The sequence below is a fragment of the Myxine glutinosa genome, chromosome 12 (genome assembly GCF_964187855.1).
Source record: "Myxine glutinosa chromosome 12, kmMyxGlut1.1, whole genome shotgun sequence".
Classification (NCBI taxonomy): Eukaryota; Metazoa; Chordata; class Myxini; order Myxiniformes; family Myxinidae; genus Myxine; species Myxine glutinosa.
In genome coordinates, this window is record NC_136272.1 from 57,706,769 (window position 1) to 57,720,029 (window position 13,261).

Sequence of the window (13,261 nt, forward strand, 5' to 3'; positions counted from 1 at the left end):
GAGGGTTTTTTTTACAGAAGCGTTTACTGTTATTTATGTAAATTTTCATCTACAGACGCTTCATCTTTTTTCATTTACGGATATTATTGTCATATTTGTTTCACAGTTTACAGTTATACAAATTACAATTTTCAAATGCAAGATGTAAATTGAGGGGTTTTTTTACAGAAGCGTTTACTGTTATTTATCTAAATTTTCATCTACAGACGCTTCATCTTTTTTCATTTACGGATATTATTGTCATATTTGTTTCACAGTTTACAGTTATACAAATTACAATTTTCAAATGCAAGATGTAAATTGAGGGTTTTTTTTACAGAAGCGTTTACTGTTATTTATCTAAATTTTCATCTACAGACGCTTCATCTTTTTTCATTTACGGATATTATTGTCATATTTGTTTTACAGTTTACAGTTATACAAATTACAATTTTCAAATTCCAGATATTCATTGAGGTTTCTGTTTTTTACAGAAGTGTTTACAGTTTTTTATGTAAATTTTCATTTACAGACGCTTCTTCTTTTTTCATTTATGGATATTATTGTCATGTTTGTTTCACAGTTTACAGTTATACAAATTACAATTTTCAAATGCAAGATGTAAATTGAGGGGTTTTTTAAAGAAGCATTTACTGTTATTTATGTACATTTTCATTTACAGACGCTTTTTCTTTTTTTCATGTATGGACATTATTGTCATGTTTATTTCACAGTTTACAGTTATACAAATTACAATTTTCAAATTCCAGATATTCAGTGAGGTTGTTTTTTTTTTACAGAAGTGTTTACTGTTATTTAAGTAAATTTTCATTTACAGACGCTTCTTCTTTTTCCATTTATGGATATTATTGTCATGTTTGTTTCACAGTTTACAGTTATAGAAATTGCAATTTTCAAATGCTGGATGTAAATTGAGGGCTTTTTCAAAGAAGCATTTACTGTGATTTGATGTACATTTTCATTTACAGACACTTTTTCTTTTTTTCATTCATGGATATTATTGTCATGTTTATTTCCCAGTTTACAGTTATACAAATTACAATTTTCAAATTCCAGATATTCATTGAGGTTTTTTTTTTTACAGAAGTGTTTACGGTTTTTTAAAGGTAAATTTTCATTGACAGACGCTTTTTCTTTTTTCCATGTATGGGCATTATTGTCATGTTTATTTCCAGTTTACAGTTATAGAAATTACAATTTTCAAATGCTAGATGGAAATTGAGGGGTTTTTTAAAGAAGCATTTACTGTTATTTATGTACATTTTCATTTACAGACGCTTTTTCTTTTTTTCATGTATGGACATTATTGTCATGTTTATTTCACAGTTTACAGTTATACAAATTACAATTTTCAAATTCCAGATATTCAGTGAGGTTGTTTTTTTTTTACAGAAGTGTTTACTGTTATTTAAGTAAATTTTCATTTACAGACGCTTCTTCTTTTTCCATTTATGGATATTATTGTCATGTTTGTTTCACAGTTTACAGTTATAGAAATTGCAATTTTCAAATGCTGGATGTAAATTGAGGGCTTTTTCAAAGAAGCATTTACTGTGATTTGATGTACATTTTCATTTACAGACACTTTTTCTTTTTTTCATTCATGGATATTATTGTCATGTTTATTTCCCAGTTTACAGTTATACAAATTACAATTTTCAAATTCCAGATATTCATTGAGGTTTTTTTTTTTACAGAAGTGTTTACGGTTTTTTAAAGGTAAATTTTCATTGACAGACGCTTTTTCTTTTTTCCATGTATGGGCATTATTGTCATGTTTATTTCCAGTTTACAGTTATAGAAATTACAATTTTCAAATGCTAGATGGAAATTGAGGGGTTTATTTTAAAGAAGCATTTCCTGTTATTTATGTACATTTTCATTAACAGACGCTTTTTCTTTTTTTCATTTACGGACATTATTGTCATGTTTATTTCACAGTTTACAATTATAGAAATTGCAATTTTCCAATGCTAGATATTGATTGAGGCTTTTTTTACAGAAGTGTTTATGGTTATTTATGTAAGTTTTCATTTCGAGACGCTTTTTCTTTTTTCACGTGTGGACATTATTGTCATGTTTATTCACAGTTTACAGTTATACAAATTACAATTTACAAATTCCAGATATTCATTGAGGTTTTTTTCTTTACAGAAGTGTTTTCGGTTTTTTATGTAAATTTTCATTTACAGACGCTTTTGCTTTTTTCCATGGGTGGGCACTATAGTCATGTTTATTTCACAGTTTACAGTTATAGAAATTACAATTTTCAAATGCTAGATGTAAATTGAGGGGTTTTTTAAAGAACCATTTGATGTTATTTATGTACATTTTCATTTACAGACGCTTTTTCTTTTTTTCATTTACGGATATTATTGTCATGTTTATTTCCTAGTTTACAGTTATACAAATTACAATTTTCAAATTCCAGATATTCATTGAGGTTTTTAATGTAAATTTTCATTTACAGACGCTTTTTCTTTTTTCATTTACGGATATTATTGCCATGTATATTTCACAGTTTACAATTATAGAAATTACAATTTTCCAATGCTAGATATTGATTGAGGCTTTTTTTACAGAAGTGTTTACGGTTATTTATGTAAGTTTTCATTTAGAGACGCTTTTTTTTCTCTTTTTTTTTCTTTTTTTGTATACTGAATCGAGGCTCGTGAAAGAGCTAACATTTACTTCACAAACAAATCAACCAGACAAACAAAATATATCAAAAGAGGGAGCGGAAGACAAGATGGGGAGAGAAGGGGAAGCACACAAACACAACATTTGAGAGCAGGGAGATGTGTGGGAGGGAGAGGGCTTGGGGGGAGGAGGCGTGGGAAAGGGAGGTGTGGGGGTGGGAGAAGTAAAAAACACAAAGACACCAACGACTTCCAGGACAGAAGTTGGTATTTCAAAAAAGTGGATTTGGGGTGAAATTAGCGGGGGTAGAAAAGATCAAGGTTTTGGATGGGGGAAGATAAAAGATGGTGATGAACAGCTGTTTTAAAGACCTGGAGGGTGGAGTGGGATTGAAGAGAGTGAGGGAGTTTGTTCCAGAGGCGGGAGAAAAGAGGAATGAAGGAGTGAAGGTGAGCAGAGAGTCTTGATTTTGGCAGTTTAACCATAGGAGGGTTGCAGGCAGATCTTGTGCGACCTGTAGGAATATTTGCGGGACAGAGCTCAGAGAGAGCTCTGGCAAGGCGAGAGAGGAGTCGGTAGAAGACGGAAAGACCACCAACCTGCCTGCGGTGAGTGAGTGAGAGGCCCTTGGAGTTAGCTTCATCGCGGGAGATTCCAATGATTCTGAACGCTTTGGTTTCAACAGCGTGAAGACGAGCTAGGTGTGAGGCATGAGCACCAGTCCAGAGGGGAGAGCAGTATTCCATTGAGCTGCGGATGAAAGCCTTGTATGTGGTGAGGAGCTCAGGTGTGCCAAGGAAGGACTTCGCACGACGGAGGATGCCCAGTCGGCGACTGGCTTTGGAGGCCAGATTTGAAATGTGGTTTTCCCAGGAAAGATCATGGCAGATAGTGAGACCCAAAAGCTTGAGTGACAGAACTTCTTGGAGAGGATTATTCAGAAAGTGGATGGGAGGGTTGTCCAGTCGGTCTTTTTGAAGAGACATAGTGAGAGCATGAGATTTGTCAGGATTGAAAGACATGTTCCACTTGTTTGCCCAGTCTGTGATTTTGTCCAGGTCTGCAGAGAGTGAGGAGGCTGCAGACTGCCGATCTGAGGGATGAGGAATGGAGCGGCAGAGAGTGAGGAGGCTGCAGACTGCCGATCTGAGGGATGAGGAATGGAGCGGCAGAGAGTAGAGTCATCAGCAAAGAGATAGAGAGGATTTTCAAGAGAGTCAGAGAGATCATTGATGAAGACCAGAAAAAGCACAGGGCCCAGAACACTGCCTTGGGGAACTCCAGCCAGAACAGGAAGGGGAATTGAGAGAAACCCATTCAGGGCCACACGTTGACTACGACTAGAGAGGAAGTCCGCCAGCCATGCCTGGAGATTTCCATGTATTTTTTTGAATTTTTCCATGTATGGGCATTATTGTCATGTTTATTTCACAGTTACAGCAATTACAATTACCCAATGCTAGATGTCGATTGAGGTTTTTTTTTTTTTTGCTGAAGCATTTACATTTCATCTATCTATAATTCCAGTAATCTCTGTCTGTACGTTTGTACGTTTGTACGTTTGTACGTTTGTCTGTGACCGCTGTTTCTCGACAACCACGGGTCCGATATACTTTTAACTTGCCAGGTATATTGCTGGGGACCCGAGGATGTGCCTTTTCAAGGTTTCATATTAATCGGACAATTACTTACCGAGCTATGTCCAAAAAACGATTCAACCAATCAGAGAGCAGCGAACGATCGCGTGTGCCGAACGTGGCGGGCACACTCTGCCTCGGATGGCACATTTGAGAGCGTATTCATTTATTTCACGTTTGCAAACTATGTTGGCGTTAAACTATGTTTTACAACTAATAAAAACGAATTTGCGATTCATTCGCTTTCCTGCGCGTTTGTGCAATGTGCACGCGATGGCGATTTCTTTACCAAACTCCGGAAGCCGTTCGCTTTGGACCAAACCATTGCATGTAAATAGAGGGGGGGGATTGTCACCACTCGCAAGCCGTTCGCTTTGGACCAAACCATTTCATGTAAATAGAGGGGGGGGATATAATTTTAGATATAGATATAGTACGGGCATGCCCTAGTTATGTAAATTTTCATTTACGGACGCTTTTTCTTTTTTCATGTGTGGATATTATTGTCATGTTTTTTTAACAGTTAACAGTTACACAAATTACAATTTTCAAATGCTGGGTATTAATTAGGTTGTTTTTTTAACGTATGCATTTATGGGGTTTTTCGTAAATTTTCATGTACGGATGCTTTTCGACGATTCTATGATTTTTCTTGGTGTACCAGCTTCGATGTCCATCTGGCCGCCAAATTTTAGCTTTCTATGACACTCGGAAGGTACAGAACAGCAATATCAGTCAGTCAGTGCACAGAAAGACCTTTATATATTTGGATATGCGAATTAACAGTGCATTCAGAAAGTATTCAGACCCCTTCACTTTTTCACATTTTGTTATGTTGCAGCCTTATGCTGAAATCGTTTAAGTTCATTTTTCCCTCATCAATCTACACTCAATACCCCATTATGACAAAGAGAAAACAGGATTTCAGAAAGTTTTGCAAATTTATTAAAAAGAAAAAACTGAAATATCACATTGACATAAGTATTCAGACCCTTAACTCAATACTTAGTTGAAGCACCTTTGGCAGCGATTACAGCCTGGAGTCTTCTTGGGTGTGACGTGACAAGCTTTGCACACCTGGATTTGGGGATTTTCTGCCATTCTTCTCTGCAGATCCTCTCAAGCTCGGTCAGGTTGGATGGGGACCGTCGGTGGACAGCCATTTTCAGGTCTCTCCAGAGATGTTCGATTGGGTTCAAGTCAGGTCTCTGGCTGGGCCACTCAAGGACCTTCACAGAGTGGTCCCTAAGCCACTCCTGAGTTGTCTTGGCTGTGTGCTTAGGGTCATTGTCCTGTTGGAAGGTGAACCTTCGGCCCAGTTTGAGGTCCTGAGCGCTCTGTTTCAGGTTTTCATAAAGGATATCTCTGTACTTTGCTCCGTTCATTGTTCCCTCAACCCTGACCAGTCCCCCAGTCCCTGCTGCTGCTGACAACACCCCCACAGCATGATGCTGCCACCACCATGCTTCACCGTTGGGATGGTATTGGGCAGGTGATGAGCGGTGCCTGGTTTCCTCCAGACTTGACGCTTAGAGTTGAGGCCAAACAGTTCAATCTTGGTTTCATCAGACCACAGAATCTTGTTTCTCACAGTCTGAGAGTCCTTTAGGTGCTTTTTTGCAAACTCCAAGAGGGCTTTCATGTGTCTTTCACTGAGGAGAGGCTTCCGCCTGGCCACTCTGCCATAAAGCCCAGATCGGTGGAGTGTTGCAGTGATGTTTGTCCTTCTGGAAGTTTCTCCCACCTCCACACAGGATCTCTGGAGCTCAGCCAGAGTGACCATCGGGTTCTTGGTCACCTCTCTTACAAAGGCCCTACTCCCCCGATTGCTCAGTTTGGCCGGGCGGCCAGCTCTAGGAAGAGTCCTGTAGGCTTCCCCAGATCTGTGCCTCGACACAATCCTGTCTCTGAGCTCTGCAGGCAGTTCCTTCGACCTCATGGTTTGGCTTTTGCTCTGATATGCATTGTCAGCTGTGAGACCTTATATAGACAGGTGTGTGCCTTTCCAAATCATGTCCATTCAATTGAATTTACCACAGGTGGACTCCAATCAAGGTGTAGAAACATCTCAAAGATGATCAAGAGAAATGGGAGGCACCTGAGCTAAATTTCAAGTGTCATAGCAAAGGGTATGAATACTTATGTAAATGTGATATTTCAGTTTTTTATTTTTAATAAATTTGCAAAACTTTCTAAAATCCTGTTTTCTCTTTGTCATTATGGGGTATTGAGTTTAGATTGATGAGGGAAAAAATGAATTTAAACGAGTTCAGCATAAGGCTGCAACATAACAAAATGTGAAAAAAGTGAAGGGGTCTGAATACTTTCTGAATGCACTGTATATTCATAATATTTATAACGATATTTATATCATGAATTATATTATATTTTATGTACTAGTGTGGATCAGCTCACTGTGCTCACCTCACCAGACGTCGCTACAGAGTCACAGGTTTGTTTTAACTGAGGATCAGACCGTGCATGACATCATAACATTTTACTTCTGGTCATTGAAAGGACTAGGGCATGCCCGTACTATATATATATCTAAAATTATATCCCCCCCCCTCTATTTACATGAAATGGTTTGGTCCATTCGCAAAGCCAAAGCGAACGGCTTGCGAGTACGGTGACAATCCCCCCCCTCTATTTACATGAAATGGTTTGGTCCAAAGCGAACGGCTTGCGAGTACGGTGACAATCCCCCCCCTCTATTTACATGAAATGGTTTGGTCCAAAGCGAACGGCTTGCGAGTACGGTGACAATCCCCCCCCCCCCCCCCCTCTATTTACATGAAATGGTTTGGTCCAAAGCGAACGGCTTGCGGAGTTTGGTAAAGAAATCGCCATAGCGTGCACAAACGCGCAGGAAAGCGAAAGAATCGCAAATTAGTTTTAATTAGTTTTAAAACATAGTTTAACGCCAACATAGCGGCAACATAGTTTGCCAACGGGAAATAAATGAATACGCTCTCAAATGTGCCGTCCGAGGCAGAGTCTGTTCGCCACGTTCGGCACACGTGATAGCTCGCTGCTCTCTGATTGGTTGAATTGTTTTTTGGACATAGCTCGGTAACTACTTCTCCGATTAATATGAAACCTTGAAAAGGCACATCCTCAGGTCCCCAGCAATATACCTGGCAAGTTTCAAGTATATCGGACCCGTGGTTGTCGAGAAACAGCGGTCACAGACAGACACACAGAGATTACTGGCATTATAGATAGACTAGGGCATGCCCGTACAAAATTATATCCCCCCCCTCTGTTTACATGAAATGGTTTGGTCCATTCGCAAAGCCAAAGCGGACGGCTTGCGAGTACGGTGACAATCCCCCCCCTCTATTTACATGAAATGGTTTGGTCCAAAGCGAACGGCTTGCGTGTACGGTGACAACCCCCCCCCCCCTCTATTTACATGAAATGGTTTGGTCCAAAGCGAACGGCTTGCGAGTACGGTGACAATCCCCCCCCCCCCCCTCTATTTACATGAAATGGTTTGGTCCAAAGCGAACGGCTTGCGGAGTTTGGTAAAGAAATCGCCATAGCTCGGTAACTACTTGTCCGATTAATTTAAAACCTAGAAAAGGCACATCCTCGGGTCCCCAGCAATATACCTGGCAAGTTTCAAGTATATCGGACCGGTAGTTGTCGAGAAACAGCGGTCGCATACAGACACACACACAGACACACACACAGAGATTACTGGAATTATAGATAGACTAGGGCATGCCCGTACTATATATATATCTAAAATTATATCCCCCCCCCTCTATTTACATGAAATGGTTTGGTCCAAAGCGAACGGCTTGCGAGTACGGTGACAATCCCCCCCCTCTATTTACATGAAATGGTTTGGTCCAAAGCGAACGGCTTGCGAGTACGGTGACAATCCCCCCCCCTCTATTTACATGAAATGGTTTGGTCCAAAGCGAACGGCTTGCGGAGTTTGGTAAAGAAATCGCCATAGCGTGCACAAACGCGCAGGAAAGCGAAAGAATCGCAAATTAGTTTTAATTAATTTTAAAACATAGTTTAACGGCAACATAGTTTGCCAACGTGAAATAAATGAATACGCTCTCAAATGTGCCGTCCGAGGCAGAGTCTGTTCGCCACGTTCGGCACACGTGATAGCTCGCTGCTCTCTGATTGGTTGAATCGTTTTTTGGACATAGCTCGGTAACTACTTCTCCGATTAATATGAAACCTTGAAAAGGCACATCCTCGGGTCCCCAGCAATATACCTGGCAAGTTTAAAGTATACACAAAGAATTAAGTTAAGCACCCCCCCCCCCCCCCCGTTTTTTTACAACCTCGCACATTACAAGTTTGTTGTCGTCAAAACAGTGTAATATACCCATGATATTGCTATATTTTCTGGAGAAGTGATATTATGGTCACATAAAAACATAACAATCATGCCGTTTTCAATATTTTATTCTGAATAATTTAAGGTGAAATTTTTTGGGAATTTTAGGCATATTTTCACCTCAATTTAAGTATGGAGCTATAGGTCCATCACGGACAGTGTGGATGACGTTTATGTTTTCTAACGTACAGTCATTGTTCTGAGAAGACCTCTAGCGATCTTTGCGTCAATAACGTGTGTAGGACCCACGTGATCGGATCACTGACGCAACCCTACGTCTCATAGACCCTGTAAGCCGTCGTATGCGTTGCTGTGGCAGGTTGTTCCATTCCCGATGTAATGCACGTTCCAATTCATCCAGATTGGCTATTGGAGGGACCATCTTCGCAATTTGTCGTCCCAACATGTCCCAAACGTGCTCGAGGGGGTTCAGGTCAGGACTGTACGCAGGCCAGGGGATGGTTGTCACAGCACCTTGCTCCAGCAAGGCTCAGACGCGTCTCGCACGGTGAGGCCTGGCGTTGTCATCCATGAAGATGGGTCTGCTGGCGAGGGTGTGGTCATCGAAGTGCGGGATTACGGTGGTATTCAGGATTTCCTCGGCATATCGCTCTCCGTTGAGGTTACCTCGCACAGTTATCAGGTCCAACTTACAGTCATGGGACAAGCATCCCCAGACCATAATCGAGCCACCACCAAAGGGTACCGTTGGTTGAATGTTTTTAGGTGCATACGCGGTGTTTTTGTGGCACCACACCCGAACATGCCCATCTGTCACGTACAGCAAGAACCGGCTTTCATCCGACCAATGAACTCGCCTCCAAGACCGGATGTTCCATCCACGTCGCGCTAGGCACCATGCCAAACGCTCCCTCTGATGTCGTTCGAGTAGCCTTGGACGCTTGATCACTCGTCTTGACCTTAAACCGGCCGATTTCAGGCGGTTCCTCACGGTACGGTGACATAGCCTTCTGTTGGGCAGCCAGTTGTCCTTCAGGAAATGGCTCGAGGCGAAGGGATATCGTCGCACCAGTCTCAAAAGCGCTCTATCTTGGCGGACTGTTGTCACTCGAGGTCTTCCAGACCTTGGGCGGTCCTTCACCGCATCCGTTTCCTGGTGTTTCTGCACCAACCGACTGATCACCGAATGGTGGTAACCAAACGTTCGAGCTACAGCTTTTCTGGACATTCCGGACTCGATCATGCCTATTATCCGCCATCGTTCTCCGTCCGACAACCGTCTACGAGCCACCATTACAAGAAAATGACCATGTAACGCCCACACGAGCTCAGGCGTGACTTGCAATAACCCGTGATGATAGTGCATTTACAGAAAATCACGACCACGTGGATGATAACACGTGCTGCACGAGCGATGGGCGTCACAGATGAGTGCACTCATCTGCATTTCATCAATGGATAATTGCTAATGTCATACCAATCATTATTTGATCTCACATACCTTAGAATATATGCCAATGTATACATATACACAACGAATATATATTAGGGGGTGCTTACCTTAATTCGTTGTGTAGGGGTGCTTAACTTAATTCTTTGTGTATATATCGGACCCGTGGTTGTCGAGAAACAGCGGTCACAGACATACAGACATACAGAGATTACTGGAATTATAGATAGATGAGACCATGCCTCAGATCAGACGTGACTTGCTGTTGTTGTTGTTGTTGCTGTTGTTGACAAGATTTACACCAATCATAATACAAACATTAATTTGTTGCAAATGTATTTTTATATTGCTGATATTATTTATCTGCAATTTATTTATCATTTAAAAAGGTCCAAGTGGTGTAAAGCTCCAAATGGTCAAGGGTCCTAGCTGGTATAATTGGTCTAAAGCGTTTTACGTATCTTTTGTGTATTTGGGCGTTTTTCTTGGAGACACAGATAGACACGCTATAGATAGACAAACCGACAGATAGATACACACAGATAGATATACAGACAGACACACATACATGGACATACGTACATAGATACACAGATAGACACATATATAGAAGATAGACAGATAGATAGACATACATACACATTTATAGATAGACACATACATAGATATATAGACAGACATACACAGAGATAGACACACATATATAGACAGACTCAGATAGACACACAGATAGACAGACACACAGACAGACAGATAGACATGGATAGATAGACACATATATATATAGAGAGAGAGACACAGATAGACAGACACAGATAGACAGACACAGATAGATAGATAGACACACAAAGATGGAAAGACACATATGGACAAGCACACAGATAGATAGACAGACAGACACAGAAAGACAGACACATGGATAGACAGCCAGACACAGATTAACAGATACACACATGAATAGACAGATAGATAGACACAGATTAGCTAGCTGGGGTCGGTTGTGGGTTAAGTGGCGGCGGTTTGGGGGATTGCCGGAGGTAGTTGTGGGGTTATCAGGGGGTGGTTTTGGGGTCAGCCGGGGTAGTTTTTAGGGTTAGCCGGGGTCGGTTGTGGGGTAAGTGGGGGCAGTTTGGGGGATTGCCGGAGGTAGTTGTGGGGTTAGCCTGGGGTGGTTGTGGGGTAAGTGGTGGTCGTTTGGGGGATTGCCGGAAGGAGTTGTGGGGTTATCCGGAGGTGGTTTTGGGGTCAGCCCGAGGAAGATTCTCGGTGTAAATCTTTCATACCTGTAGAGAAAATCGTGTTAATTAGTGTCGTGTCTTTTGAGGCCTTGTGCAGTGTCCAACCTTGAGGCTTTGTTTTTCTCTCAGCGTCCATCGTTTGTGCTCCAATAACTTTCGTTCTCTGTATTTCCCAATCTTTTCACCCCATAGCCTACTTCCTTGTTTAAAATCTCAACTCAAAAAAAAAAAAAAATTCCTTCTCTGTTCTTATTCGTTGTTCTTATTCGTTTATTCGTTCTTATTCACTCGTTCGTTCTTCGACCACGTGTTTCTCCCCCATTTCCCCAGATAGTTTTCACTGTTAAACTTTAAAATGTTTGAACTTTCCCCTCAAGTTCTGTATTCTGTCGTATATTATAACACCTTTTTCTTCCTCTTCTTTAAAAGGTTGCTTTCGACTTGCTCACCAAATCTATTCATCCCCAAAAACAATTCCATCTCTTACAGTGCCTCTTTTCTACATTCCCTAAACTCTTCTGCACTCCATCCTCCCTCCAGCGTCCTTAAACGTATTTTTGACTCGAAGGTCACAAGAAACTCATTTTGCAATAAATGTTCGTTTCCAATTAATCGTACACTTTCTAAAATCCAATCTCACCCTTCCCCTCCAAATTTTCCCCATCACCCCTCCCCTCCAAATCTTCCCCCATCACCCCTCCTCTCCAAATCTTCCCCATCACCCATCCCTTTCAAATCTTCCCCCTTTCCCCTCCCCTCCAAATCCTCCCCATCACCCATCCCTTTCAAATCTCCCCACTTGCCCCTTCCCTCCTAAACTCCCCCCACACCCCTCCCCTACAAGACTCCCCCTCGCCCCTCCCCTCCTAGACTCCCCCTCACCCCTCCCCTCCAAATCTCCCCCATATCCCATCCCTTTCAAATCCCTCCCCTTGTCCATTCCCTCCAAAACTCCACCCGAATCCCTCCCCTCATAAACTCCCCCCTTGCCCCTCCCCTTCAAATCTCCCCACCCTCATTTCTTCTCCATATCCCCCCTCTCACCCCTCCTCCTCAAAGCATCCTCTCCACTTCTTCCCCCTTCCAACTCTCACCTCCATCTCCCCCAACCTTCTGCCTCGCTCTTCCCCCTCCTCAAATAACACCTCATTGTGCCTCACCCAATCACCATCAAACCTTTTGTCCGCCCCATCCTTCCCTTTCTCCGAGCTATTCTGAAATCTCTGACACACATTCAACAGCTCTCCCTACCTCTTCCACCTCTTACCCTACCCCTCCTCCCCCCTGTTCTGTATCCGATGCTCCCCCTTCCTCTTCATTAACGGTATGGACCTCAAACATTCGGGGCCTTCATTCAAACTTAAATGATCTCTCCATACAGGTTGCTTCTGACAAACCAAACGTGATCTGCTTAACAGAAACTTTCCTCCTTCATGATGTCTCTGATTCCTTAGTATCTCTCCCGGGTTACTCCCTCCTCCGGTATGATAGACCTGAGCCTCGTCCTGGAGGTGGGGTTGCTATCTTTCTCAAAAACTCTATTCCTCACTCGCCCTGCACTGCACTCTCTCCACCTCACCCCCAGGAATACTTCTGGCTACGGCTTCCCCTTCGCTCCCACCTCTTGTTCATATGTGTGTTGTACCGTCCACCAAACAGTGATGACTCCATCTACATCTCGCTGTCTGATAATATGGACCAACTTCTATCTACTCATCCCAACTCTCTCTTCCTCATATGTGGTGATTTCAATTGTCACCATGCCAGTTGGCTGGGTGTGGGTACCTCTCTCACCAGCCATGGCTCCTCAGCAAAGGACTTCTGCAACTCACTGGGACTGACACAATCTGTCAATTTCCCGACCCGGATCTCAGTCAACGGAGCATCTTCTCTTCTGGACTTGGTTATGACGAACTTCCCTGAAAATGTCTGCTGCTCTTCTTCTGCTCCAATCAGCTCATTTGATCAT